General features: G+C 38.9%; 1 protein-coding gene across 1 annotated transcript in view; it reads right to left on the minus strand.

Moving 5' to 3' along the window:
• The window catches only part of cpped1 (calcineurin-like phosphoesterase domain containing 1), a 64,100-nt gene that overhangs the window by 27,146 nt on the left and 23,539 nt on the right, over positions 1 to 13,415 (minus strand). The window lies entirely within an intron of this gene.

Raw genomic sequence — 13,415 nt, forward strand, 5'->3', positions numbered from 1 at the left:
AAACTAGCCCTTCCAGGCTACAATTATAAGGAATACCTACCAACTTCGCCAATGTGACGCAGGATCTATAAGGTTACTTTTAAATATGTTCAATTATGTATTGAATCCAGGCATGCTACAATATTGAGTGTAGAGTTTACAAGGAGGTGAACATAGGGAAGTTTGTTTTGAGCTGAATTAATTCAGTCTGAGTGTGGGTTAAAGGCAGAGAATGAGTTAAATCTATATATAATTTTGAACTCATATCAAACAACCCATCAGCCACTGCTCTTTAACTTGTTCTTCTTCTGCCTTCTTCTTTCTTTTCCATTTTCTCCCCATCTGAGTAATTATTTTACTGGCCTACTTCTGGAGCAAACGTTTCCTTGGATGTTTGGATAGAGCTCATTACATAAGAGCCTTTTCTGACAGAACATCTTGTGCATGACAGGAGGAGAAAATGTAGAGTTTAAAAAGCACCCAGATAAAAGGTAAATCGTGGCTTTCACTTGTCACTCTTCAAACATAGGCCCTCCTTGTTATGTAAAACAGATTGTGCATGACACGTTCTAATTCGGCACTAGCAGTGACACAGTATTTTATTTATTTTTTTTACTGTATTTTTATCATATCACATCTGCTAGGCATTTTGGCAGGGACAATACATCAGTGGAGGAATATGTTTGCAGATCAGCACCAGTGGTTCAGACACCCAGAAAGCAATGCATGTCCATGACTGGGCTAATATGAACTGATAGCACCTGAGGGTCATCGCTAAACACAGGTCTGTAAACGAATCTATAGGCCACCAATCAGCATGGAGAGTCCTATATCCTGTTGTCTTATTAAAGATTTAGCTTCCTATTCCACATCCAAATGATGATCACTGAATAGAAGAGTATTAATATTGGCCCCAAAATCATTTAGCACTATCTGCTGGCTGAACCAGAAATCCTACCAAAATCTGTGTTTTTCATACCTTTGAATATAATGACACCCTTTAAAGCCTGGGTTACAGAGAGCTTAAAAAAAAAAAAAAAAAAAAAAAAAAAGGCTACAAAATTAGAGGTGAAGATGCCCAAAAACTTAAAGCAATGCAAAATGTAGAAACTGTACGATGGGAAAAATATTATAGCAAAGAAAATAAAACATTAGAAACGTAGACAAAACAATGCTAAACCAAAGCCTAAAACTGTAGGAGTTAAAAGTTTACTAATGTACATCATGTTAATCACATTTATAAGAGACACACAAGCTTTCATCCATCTATTTAATTAAAGAAAATGTTCCAATTTTTGCACTTTTTTGCAACAGTTAAATGACTTTCGTTCTACTGTAGTTTGTCCCTGCTCAGACCTGCTGATCTTACACATCAGTTTCCAAAGTTATATTTGACAAATTGATTTACTCATTTCCCACACCAACAGTATTAATATGACTTTGGAATGGTGGTGGCTGTCCCAGTATTGCAGACAAGAGTACCTAAACCACTTTCCTACATTAGTTAACATGTTACATTTTCTGTTGCTTGATGGCTCCTTCTTGCCTTGTATTGCAAATGTAAAGAGGAAGAGGACAAACAAAACTCAGACTAAAGCCTGTTACATACTCACAAGAAACGAGAACTTTGTTGGTTCTTAGTCTCAAGGCTGTAAGTTTCGTCTGTAACGGGGGAGTGATCGCTGCAGGCAGTGATGTTTGCTTTCATATACAATGACTCCGGTTATTTAATCTTTGATAAGACACTTTGCTTGTGGCAGGAAGGGTTTTGCAGGCGGCTGTGTGTTTAAATGCCAAATGTTGTAAAAATGTCTGTATTTTCTCACAACCTCCATCAACTGTTTCATCAAAACAATCTGTTTAACCTGCGTCAGCAAAAATGCAGAAGCAGCAGCTTTTTGCTTCATGCTGTAATGACGTCCACGTCAAATGTCCGACCAATCACACAATACTTCTCAGAGTCACACAAGAAATAAGTTCTGCCAACCTCGATGTGTCGATAACTGTCTTCAACCATGTCCATGAGAACAAACTGATATCATTTTCTACTTTCTCCACTTGGTGCTACTCCACTTTCTCATGGAGTATGCAGCAGGCTTTACATTGCCTCTCATTAGGACGTCAGAGAACAGCCAATAGGCTTCCAGTTTACCTGTGGAAATACTTTGTTGTCTAGATCAGCTGCCAGCACAGCATAATAAGACTGTGTTGGTATGCATTAAAAACAGTAATGTTTTTTTTTTTTTTTACAACTAGATTTCACATGAGATACAGAGCACATCTGAGTGATCTCAGTCCAAGTCTGTCACTCCCAAACAGAATCAGACAAAAACTGAAACCAATAAACACAAAAAAGCACAACAGAGAACTAATATAATAAATGTAACTTATTAAAAAGCAGGATCAGTCTCAAGAACAGCACGTAGCAATACGTAACTGTTTAGATAGAAACATGGTAATGATAGGACAAATAGACCCACATAATGGCAGAGATGTTGAGCAGCCTTCTGCTTCCTCACGCTAACAGCTGCTATTCCTCAATTACAGCCATTTGCTAACAAAGCATAACCAGTATTTAGACATCTGCATAACCAAACTCAAACCAATCCTCAGTCATATCCCACCTGTATTTAAAGCCCTTTCCTCAAATTTATCATGGAAATCCTTCAACATGTATTGGACTTCTTATGGGAACTCCCCAAACAAATGACCAAGCAAGGAATGGAAAATCAAAGTTTGTCTACAAGTGAATAATGCTATAAATACTCCAGAGCCTTTATGGCATGTCTGTGTGTTTGCTGGGGGGTGTTCCTGCTCCATACTCTTTTCTGTTGACCTCTGTGCTGCTCTGATATTGTAAATTTGTTCAGTTACACATGGTTCTGATACCTACACAAAAGCAGTTTCTTGGCGCTTCATCCGGCTTTACTGAATGAGCCACAGCTGTCAGAGACACACTTTTCTACAAATGTATTGACTAGTATTGGTAAGAAGTATGCAAAGTAGTTATATTGCATTCTCAGATAAGTTACTGGTATTTCTTATTTATAGGAAACAATGAAGAATCTAAAATAGGCATACCTTACTGCATCCGTTCTCTTGTCCTCTTTTTCTCTTTTGGAATAACTAACATAGATCTACAGAGCACGGTATGCGTAAATAAAAACACAATGCTGTTCTGCTTTCTCTCTGGGGGCTCTGACTGGGAGGCCTTGTTCATTTAATGAGATTGCAACACCAATTCTCAAACCCTGACAGGAGACTTTGGCAGGCTCCAGTTGAGCTTGTCCAACACTGTAAGCACTTCTCTCAATATCCTTTAAAGACTTCTCTGTGCGTGGGGTCTTGCTGTCGCATCCATTTTACACACCTTAACAATTGTGTTTTCAGTGTGCGGGGACCTCTACATTTGTGCAGGTTGTGCTGATGTGGCATCAGCCTACAGTTTAAGACATAGTTTAAAGGAATGAAGCCATACTGAATGTATCCAACCACCTTTCACTCATAGTGTTATTTTAGCTACGAAAAATTCAGCAAAATACTTCAACTGTGAAGTCCAAGGAACCCAAAGCGTTAAGAATGTTATTTGTGACGCTCTTTAGATTCATTAACTGCTTACAAACCACTACCAAAAGAGCAAAGGAGCCATTACCAGTTATTGTACACCATGTTCCCACAGATGTAACTTCTCCATTTCATTTATAGTTACCCATGCAGTACTATTCCACACACAACTAAGACAGTGTAAATAATTATTTGCCCACCATGTAAGGCTGAGATTGCCTTAGGACTGCAATCTGGATTCTAAGCAGAAAACAGCAGTGGCATCACTGATACCAGTGGCTTTGAAGATTTTTCTTTTCATTAAAACCTGATTAGAAGAACCAATCCCAATCATGACTCTTGGACATGGTAAGAAATCTGCACCACTGGTTTGAGACAAGACAAACAGTTTTTCATCTTGTTGATTGTATGCTCAAAATATAAATACCAATTTGGGTTTAGTTTTTTTAGGTCTGGTCTCAAGATGGTAAAGTTATGGAAAATCAGGGTGATATTCAGGCTTATAGTCAATTTTGACTGTCAGAGGTAACAAGATGTATCTGCATTAGAAGTAGATTTGCTGCCTACATGCTCAAATGTTCATCTCTTGGGTCTCAATGAAAACACTGACAGAGAGACATTGCCAAGCTTCTAATTTCTGTCAATGCCCCAAAACACCAAAGAAAGCTATTACAACCTATAACATACAGAATGAAGCCTCTTAGTAAACATGTACAAAACATCCAAATTATCCAATGACAAAAAAAAAAAAAAAAAAGAATCAAAATGCCTTCAAGTCTCCCAAAAACAAGCAGTCTCTGCCATATTCTCTCATCTCCTTTGATTCAGAAACCCACAGAGAGCCCCATTTTCATCTCTCTTCACTGGCAATTATACTGGTTTCTACAGTTACAGGAAAGGGACAGGGAAGTTCCAAGGTAACATTTACCTCACCTGTGTGAGTTTTGAAAACTTGCCGATGAGCATACACTTAAACACTTCTTCTTTCTGTGTCATGTGTAACATCCTTCACGAACCTCCAGAGACATAGCTTGAATCCTTTGTAGTGCTCATTAGAAGAGTGTCAAGTCCAGCATGTTTTTCTAATCTAATCATCTCTCCATCCCCCCCCCCCCCCCCCCCCCCCACTCACCCACTCTGCTCTTTATCCTCTTCATTTGTCTGCTTTGAAAGTAAGTGAGAGAAAGACACGAGAAAGTGAACGTGATAAAGGAAACAGCAGGGACGGGGTGAGAAAGAGATGAGCGTTGAAGAAAGTCCTTGAGATGAAAACAACCAACTCTTGGGGGGCTTAGCTCAAGTTTGAAAGGAAACAGAGAACTGGGATCAAAAGTGTTGGTCAACATTTTTATTTTCATTTAAGGCTGCAACGATTTGGCGACAAAGTCGACAACGTTGACAATAAAAATTCATCGACACAAAATTTCCTTTTTGACGCGTCATGTTATAAACGCCCGTAACAGCTTTGTCAATAAAACTTCAAACTTGACACCATTTAACAACCACGGCTTTTCAGACAGTATAAGAACTCTAAACACCAAGCAAATGATGCAAAGCACCACAGGAAGTGCAGGGGGCAGTATTGTCATTTTGTGCAGCGTCTTTGTTTAAACAACGAAGAACAAACTGACAGCGGTGTAACCCATTTCCAAAGTTTGGGGATATTTAACGCTAAACAAAGGGTCAAACAGGTGACTAACATCCTCTTCATACTGTAACTCACTGTTCTGGTTCTCTCTACACACTCAGAGAAATTCCCCTTTCTGTGTTTTTTTTTTCTTTTCTAAACTCTTACACAAGACATGATCCGCTATGTTGAATATTTTTAATGTGACATTGTCAATAACAACGCTGCTCAGATGTGTTCACGTAGGAAGCAAAACTCATTAGAGTCCTTAGATATAGACAGGTTCAAACATATAAATGTGCTCAAATATTCCCGCATAAAAATGTGTGTTATTATTACATAACAAACAAATCATTTACTTGTAGGCTGATCTGTATGATAATGCACAAAACCAAGACCTGCAATTAAAAGTAAAGAAGAATGTCAATTAGATTACCTTGGCATTAAAGTAAAAGCAGTAGTTTAATTATAAAACGACTCCGGTAAACACTGAAAGTTTAATTTTGAGTTTAATCTGGACAAGAAGGCTTTTTATATTATTATTGTTTTTTTGTTATTTTTTTTTTTAATGATATTTTCATATGTTTTTTATTATATTCACATCAGACTTACAGAAGACATCAGATATCAACAGTTGGCTTACTGCGTGTCGTCCTTAACTAGTAAACAAATCCATCATTTTAACTAGTTGCAAATAATGACATCATACATAGAATCAAGGGAAACTCTGATTTGCTAACAACTTCATATATATACTAACCAAAATGACCGGTAATCTAGAAAAATTAGATCCCTGATTACTCTCACAATTTATATTATAGTTAACTAACTCTACAACTAGGGTTGGGCGATAAAACGATAACAATACGTATTGCAATATAATTTTTTCTAAATAAAAATGTAAGACTATTGCAATAGAGTTTTTTTTTTTTTTTTTGAGAGACATTCGAATAGCCAATCCGAATTAGGTAGCGCGCTGCCGCGAACCAATCGCTCTGGGAAGAGAGCCACATCACGTTAGGTTGACGTGTTACATCACAAAGGAAGGAGTAAGCGGTAAACATTGTCTGCTGCAGCCGACACGGCAAGAGGGGAAAATGAGTGTTCCGTCTGGAGAAAAAAACGGCCCTGAGTGACCAGGTTTCTGAAAAGGACGTTGTTTCGACTGATGAAGGTATTGTTGAAAGAAAGGGCCCAAGAAGCTCGGTGGTGTGGCGGTATTTCGGTTATTTGAAGTCTGACAAAAAGCAGAGTGGCGTGCACTGTAAATTGTGTAGACGGCATGTTCCTACAAAGTCTGGAAATACAACCAAGCTTTTTTATCACCTGAAGCAGTGCCACCCGCTGGAGCACGCACAATCTCAGACTGAAACGAGGGTTGGTTCTCCATTAAAAACAACCAGAAAACAACCAGCGCAGAAACAACATTGAGACCCAAGAGATGAACATTTGAGCATGTAGGCAGCAAATCTACTTCTAATGCAGATACATCTTGTTACCTCTGACAGTCAAAATTGACTATAAGCCTGAATATCATCCTGATTTTCCATAACTTTACCATCGTGAGACCAGACCCAAAAAAAACTAAACCCAAATTGGTATTTATATTTTGAGCATACAATCAACAAGATGAAAAACTGTTTGTCTTGTCCCATAGAGTCAGCTTTCTCCAGCGTTATTCCATACGACAAAAAAACGAAGAGACACGGCAACATAACAAATGCCATAGCCTACTGTCTTGCTAAAGACATGCTACCAATAAGCACGGTGGAAAACAATGGATTCAAGCAGCTAATTAAGGTAATTGACCCATGTTACCAACTCCGTGGGCGTAAACATTTCTCTCAAGTAGCACTTCCAAAACTTTATTAAAACTGCAGAGAGATGGTTGAGAAGGAGCTGCAAAGTGTGTCGTACTTCGCTACCACATCCGACATGTGGTCAAGTCGCACGTCGGAACCTTACCTTAGCCTCACTGCCCACTACATCGACCAGGAGTGGAATTTAAAAAGCAAATGTCTTCAAACTGCCTACTTTCCTGATGACCATACAGGCGAAGTAATTGCTTTGGGACTGTCAGAAGCACTTACATCCTGGGGACTGAATGAAGACAAACAAGTCTGCATCACAACCGATAGTGGGACAAATATAGTCAAGGCTACAACATTAAACAACTGGACCCGGCTGCAGTGCTTTGGACATCGACTTCATTCAGCAATTGGTAAGTTGGGAGCTGAATAACATTCAAAGTACCAGTCTTAATTGTATTTTCAGTCTATATGAATTAATCTACATTAATTGAAAGACTTATTTAAGAAAATATATCAACAAAGTATCAAAGTGAATTCTTCATCATGTCGGCCTGTTTAACTGAAGTGATAGTTGGTGTTGGCATGCATCATACTAAAATATTTAGCCACTTTTCTGTGTAAATCAAGTTGACAAAATGTGACTCCACTCCTCCCAATATAATTCAGGGCTTTGGGACTTCATCAAGATCCCAGTTTGCTAATGCCTTAAAACAGCTTTTCTTTCTGTAGTCAATACAGACTATTAAATCATTCTGACAAATGAGACACCTCAAAAGAAAACAGGTAAAGTGATTAAACAGCAAAAATAATAGAATCACCTACTGTCACCTTTTTTTTTATAAACATAAGGAAAAATTTGTGTCAGCAAAATTTAAAGTGTTAAGTCAGCTGGTATCATAAGCAATGAAGTAGTAGTATGTGTGTTTTCAGGACTGTGAATTTTAGTTCTGAGTGTACACAAATCTTAAATTAATTTGATTTCCAAGTTTTAATTAGTGTTTTTGCTATTTACCTTTTATTCACAGAAAAAGCTGGAAAAGACAAGAGGGTGGAGCGAGCTGTGGGTGTGTGTAAGAAAGTGGTGGCTGCCTTCAGTTTCTCTTGGAAGAAGAAGAGAGACTTGGCTGTTGCTCAGGAAGAGCTTCACCTACCCCAGCACAAGTTGGTGACAGTCACCTACCAGATGGGGTTCACGCCAAAAAATGGTTGAGAGGATACTGGAGCAACACAAAGCTATCTCTCAGGTCCTCAGTGCAGATAAGAAGACCAGGCACTTGGTTCCCTTCTGGCAAGACCTAGATGTGCTAGAATCTGTGCATGGAGCCCTGAATCCACTACTGGACTTCACAGATTCACTTTCTGAAGAAAGTTATGTGAGTATGTCATACCTTAAGCCGATGCTTGATCTTTTCAGAACGCATATTCTAAAAACCATCTGAGGATGAAACACAGCTCACAAAAGACAGTCATGGCATACCTTGTTGAAAAGTATGATGACCAGATTACTGATGAACTGCTTGATATTGCAATCTTGGTAGATCCACGCTTCAAGGTACAATACATTAATGTAGAAAAGGTTGATGCCATCAAAATGAGAGCAGTGTCTGAAATGTTGGCATGAAATGAGGACCCGTCCACTTCAGCCAGAACAGAAGAAGTAGACCATATCTGTTATGAGCAATGAAACAATTACATTTGACAAATATAGTGATTTGATTTATATCGTGATATATATTGATATTGTCTGAAACGAAAAACAATATCGTGATAGGAATATTTTTTTTATCGCCCAGCCCTATCTACAACTGATTCAGTCGACTACAATGTTCTATTTAGCCAACTAGAGACAGGGAAGCATAGCATGTTTGTTTAAGGTGAAAGACTTGCAAATGAAGGCTATTAAAATAAGGTATGAGGCATGTGATTGCAGCTGTTTAGTGACAAGAACAGACAGATAATAGAAAAAAGAGACAGTAGTAAATGTAATGCCAGACCAATGAAGAGGAGAGATAGACAGTGGAATTGTGGGAACCGAAATGCAGTTGCCAATTTCCTGTCGCCGACAGGCAGCAGTGTTGACAATGCCAGTTGACAGCCAGCTTCCCCTGGCCGCCACCCATTCATTCTGTATTGTAAATAAACAGTTTAAGGGGAAATGTCAGCCGTGAAAAGGAGGGTGCAGCCCCAGCTATGATATCTTCTCCCTCCTCCCTATCAATGCAGGAGTGCATTTACCACACTCATGACGGACGTGGCGAGTAATGAGGATGGCACGCACAACCTGCTCTGCCGAGGCTGACATTAACAACGCCTGACGCTTCACTGTTTAAAGGTCTTCAAGGCCTTTGGGTTGAAACCACTGCATGCCCACACAATCCACTGTCCCACTGCAAATTAAATCCATCGCGCTCTAACCTCTGAAAGACACTGATGAGTGGAAGATATTTAGCGGAGTGAAAGCTGGATTACGGGCATGTTTTGGTTTAAACGCTGCAGTCCTAACAATGATAAGACGTAGACGCCTTCAGCGAGACTCCTCTCTGATAAGGAGCGGCAGCTCAAGGAGTGTTCAGGACTATTGCTGTCCAGCTACAATTGTTGGTCAATATGACCCAGAAAAGAAAAGGCAAGAGCTGCTCTGTGACTAAACCAAGCCAAATCTGTGTTGAATATGAATAGTTTGCCTTGAGTGAAATTTTAGAAACAGGGAGCCAAGGACATTTTACAGATGACATGCTGTACTGCATATAACAAAATATTCTAATTATGATTAATATCTCACTTAGCCTGCAGCACCATGGCCAGTGAAACTTTGATCACTCTCCAATCAAACATGACAGAGTACTGAGAGAGAGGCCGTGCTGAGATGAGACAGGTTTGCTTGCTGACTTATCGTCTTTTTCAGCACCCATTCCTTGAGGCCAGTGAGCCAGGCAGGAACCACATGCTACCTCCCCCTCGCCCCCTAATTGTCATGCAAAGGTAGTTTGCATAGGTTGACAGCTTAGGGCTCTTTTTGCCGAATGTTAACGCTGCACTGGGCCCTGCCAACACATTCCTATCCTGTTAAGAAATCAGGCTGCTATATTATGGACATCTCTATAAAAGCACCTGCACACGAATAAAACCTTCCAATGGACACAGTAAAGATCCACTAGATGACAGTATCGTGTCTACAGCTTTAAAAAGTGCTAAGAGAAAACAATCACAGACGGAGTCACGTTGCATAATGGTAAAGACACAATGCAAATTTATACGGTGGAAAAGCTCAGTTTTATTTACAATATTCACATTTACATGCCAAAATGTTCTCTATACTTCACCAGTTCCAACTGTGAAAATGTTTTTTGTGTGATGGACTCTAATGTTAAATTTATGTTTTCAAGTGTTTTGTAAAAACATTCAAAAATGGAAATTGATTTTCCCCAAGAGCAGGCTGTTTTATTTATGAGTGAATTTGTAGCCAGTAATTACCATTTTTATGTGGTAAAGTTATACTGTCATCATTGTTTTACTTGCATGTATAAAAGTTTGTGTTTATTAGTACAATAAATTTAAGTAAACTACCAGAAGGAATGCTTTGAGTTGTTTTTATCATTTGAAGTGCAATACCAGTCAGATGTCTGGAGACACTTTCCCATGAGATTTTTGGGAAAATGTGTCTGATACTGTACATTTTTAAGAAAGTTAAAAGTAAAATTGACTAAAATTATAAATAAAATTAGGTGAAAAACAACACAAACATAATCTAGCTCCAAATTATTGCAGCAACAATTGTATCTACATAGCTGTGCAAAAATCTCAATCCAACCCTTATTTTTTTTAAGTTTTGCTTCAAAGCCAAGGTCTTTTTGTAAAATTCAAGGTGGTCTTGGCTAATAGTTCTCCTGGTTTTCTAAAAGTTTTGTAATGTTTTTTTTTTTCATTATCATACCTGGCCATTAATCTTTTAATCAATCAAACAACATAAAAATACATAACTCCACATATGAACCAATAATGCATAGTGAACAACCTATTTTAAACAGTATCTTGAAGCACGTTGTTACTTCAATTTAGTTAAGATACACTGCTTCCACTTCTTCCGTTACAACTATAAAATTTGCCAAAGACAACAGTGTGGCAGACAGACAATCGTATTTTAACACCAACAAGGTGATTCTTACTGGCATATGTCAGCATACTTATTAATGGAAACTAAACAAGTGGAAGTCAAAAGGAGTGCCAGGACCAAAACAAACACATGAAGAGTGAAGGGATTGTTTCAGAAAGAGAAAAAAACAACAAAGACCAGAAACAGGACCAGAGAAATGCATCCGATCTTCAGTTTATGCATCTACTGTTCATTGTAGCCTCATTAGAAACAGTCTCCATGGAAGGGTGGCTTCCTGAAAGCCATCTGTAAGAAGGGAAAATGTGGAAAGAAGGCTGAGGTATGTCAACAAATCTAAGAACTCGATAGAAAACCAATAGCAACAGGTCTTAGAGAGTGATGGGTCCTCCCCAAAGCCAGGATATCAACATATACATTGCCATTTGTGTTTATACCTATTTCTTATTCTTCCTAGCAATATATTAAAAATAGGGACAACTCAGGTTTTCTGCACAGTATGTGACAGTTGAAGTAAAATACTGAGGCGCATCATATTAAAAGACGCAGTCTCAGTTAGGGTGCTATTTCTGTATTTAACACATACATAAGGTGCACCGGATTTTAGGGCGCGGTAGAGATGGGATGTTTGAAATTGAAGCACCAAAGCCTGTTTCCTTCAAATGAGACGGACTTGGTCAAAACGCTGCATTGAAGCTTCTGTGAAAGCTCTGCTGTCACATGACCAATGATGTGTGACTCTTGATGCACCCCAACGAGACACAAAAAATGACGTAACTGATTCAAAGCATTGGCAGTACTGGTGCCGCGTTATCTATCGGAATGAGAAATGCCCAGTGTTCCCTCCAGCTCGCCGCTTTACAGGCTAAGAGAGCTTTAAGATTAAGAGAGAAAACTTTAAGTATGGAGACTTTTAGTGGAAGAACACAATCACGTGTATAGGAAAACTTCCACCTTGTGTCACCCACAAAGGAAGGAGGACAACAATATGACAAAAGATTAAAAAGTACTAGATTAAATAGTACTTAGTAATGTAGTATTGCATTTAGTATTATATGGCACTGCTAAGTATCTCTCTGTGACATTGGCTAGGATAACTGACAACAGAAGATTAGTTAATATCAAAATATAAAATTTCATGATGTTCAGGCTGTTGCTGACGGATGAGGCTGTTCTATCATTCCGAAATCAGGAAAAAGCATATGAACAAAATTTAAGATTGTTGTAATAAATTCCCACTGAGATGCATAAGCACTTCTCCCAAACCATCATATATCCCAATAAACTCATTTTGACATACCTGTCTGTCATCTTGTCTCAGAGCACACACACTGTATCAAAATCATGTTAGAAAATCTAATGAATTGAGTCATAACTAACACACTGAGGAGACAGAATATTACAACACTATAGAGATGACGACCCCTCAGAATAAAGATGGCTGCAAGACTGACTGAAGTGCTTGTGTTGGAAGTTAAATAAAGTTTGAGAAATTATTAGAAGATTTGTGCCTGTAATAACTACAGCTCACCACCAGATGTCACTGGTATGGTCTATTTTATTAGGCTTTGAAGCTTTGACTCTTTTTTTCAGTACAATCAAATAGAAGCCTCAAAAGGCTTCATTGACCGATCTCTAGGGTGTGGGTATGGTAAAACATACCGGTACACTGTACCTTAAACATGCTCGCTTGCGTGTGTTTAAAAAAGGCAGCGGAAGAAAACTGAGTTCAGTTGTACTTTCTTGAATAATTTAGCAACGCTTTCATGTTGTTTTTTGGTCAATCCTCATTCACAAATCCATCAAAGTCCTCATCTTCTGTATCCGAAATGAACAGCTGGGCTAGTTCTCCATCGAACACGCCGGGTTCCCGCCTGTCATTGTCAGTCAGTCCTGTTGCCGTGTGGCTCCTTATAAATGACTTTTGCGAAAGCTCGAACAACAGTGCAAGCAGACACATTAGCCCAAGCATCCACAATCCATTCACAAATTGTGGCGTAACTCGCCTGATGCTGCCTCCCAGTCTTAGTAAAACTGTGTTTGCCATTTGTCATCCATTGCTCCTGCACCAATCGCAACTTCACATTAAACACCCTGTTTATACCAATGTCCAGCGCTTGGAGTTCCTTCTTAAAGGAGGGCATGCCTTTAGCATCTCCTTTCACGCTCACACTTCCCTCTTTAACGTTCTCATGCTGTCCTTTTAGGTCCGCCTTTTATCTTTATATAAGCAGCATGTCGGAAACACTCTTAGTCAGTCAAGCGGAGCGCTCATCTATGTCACACAATAACATATTGGAACTCGGTACACACATAAGGCATT

Source organism: Telmatherina bonti (assembly GCF_933228915.1).
Source record: "Telmatherina bonti genome assembly, chromosome: 21".
NCBI lineage: Eukaryota > Metazoa > Chordata > Actinopteri > Atheriniformes > Telmatherinidae > Telmatherina > Telmatherina bonti.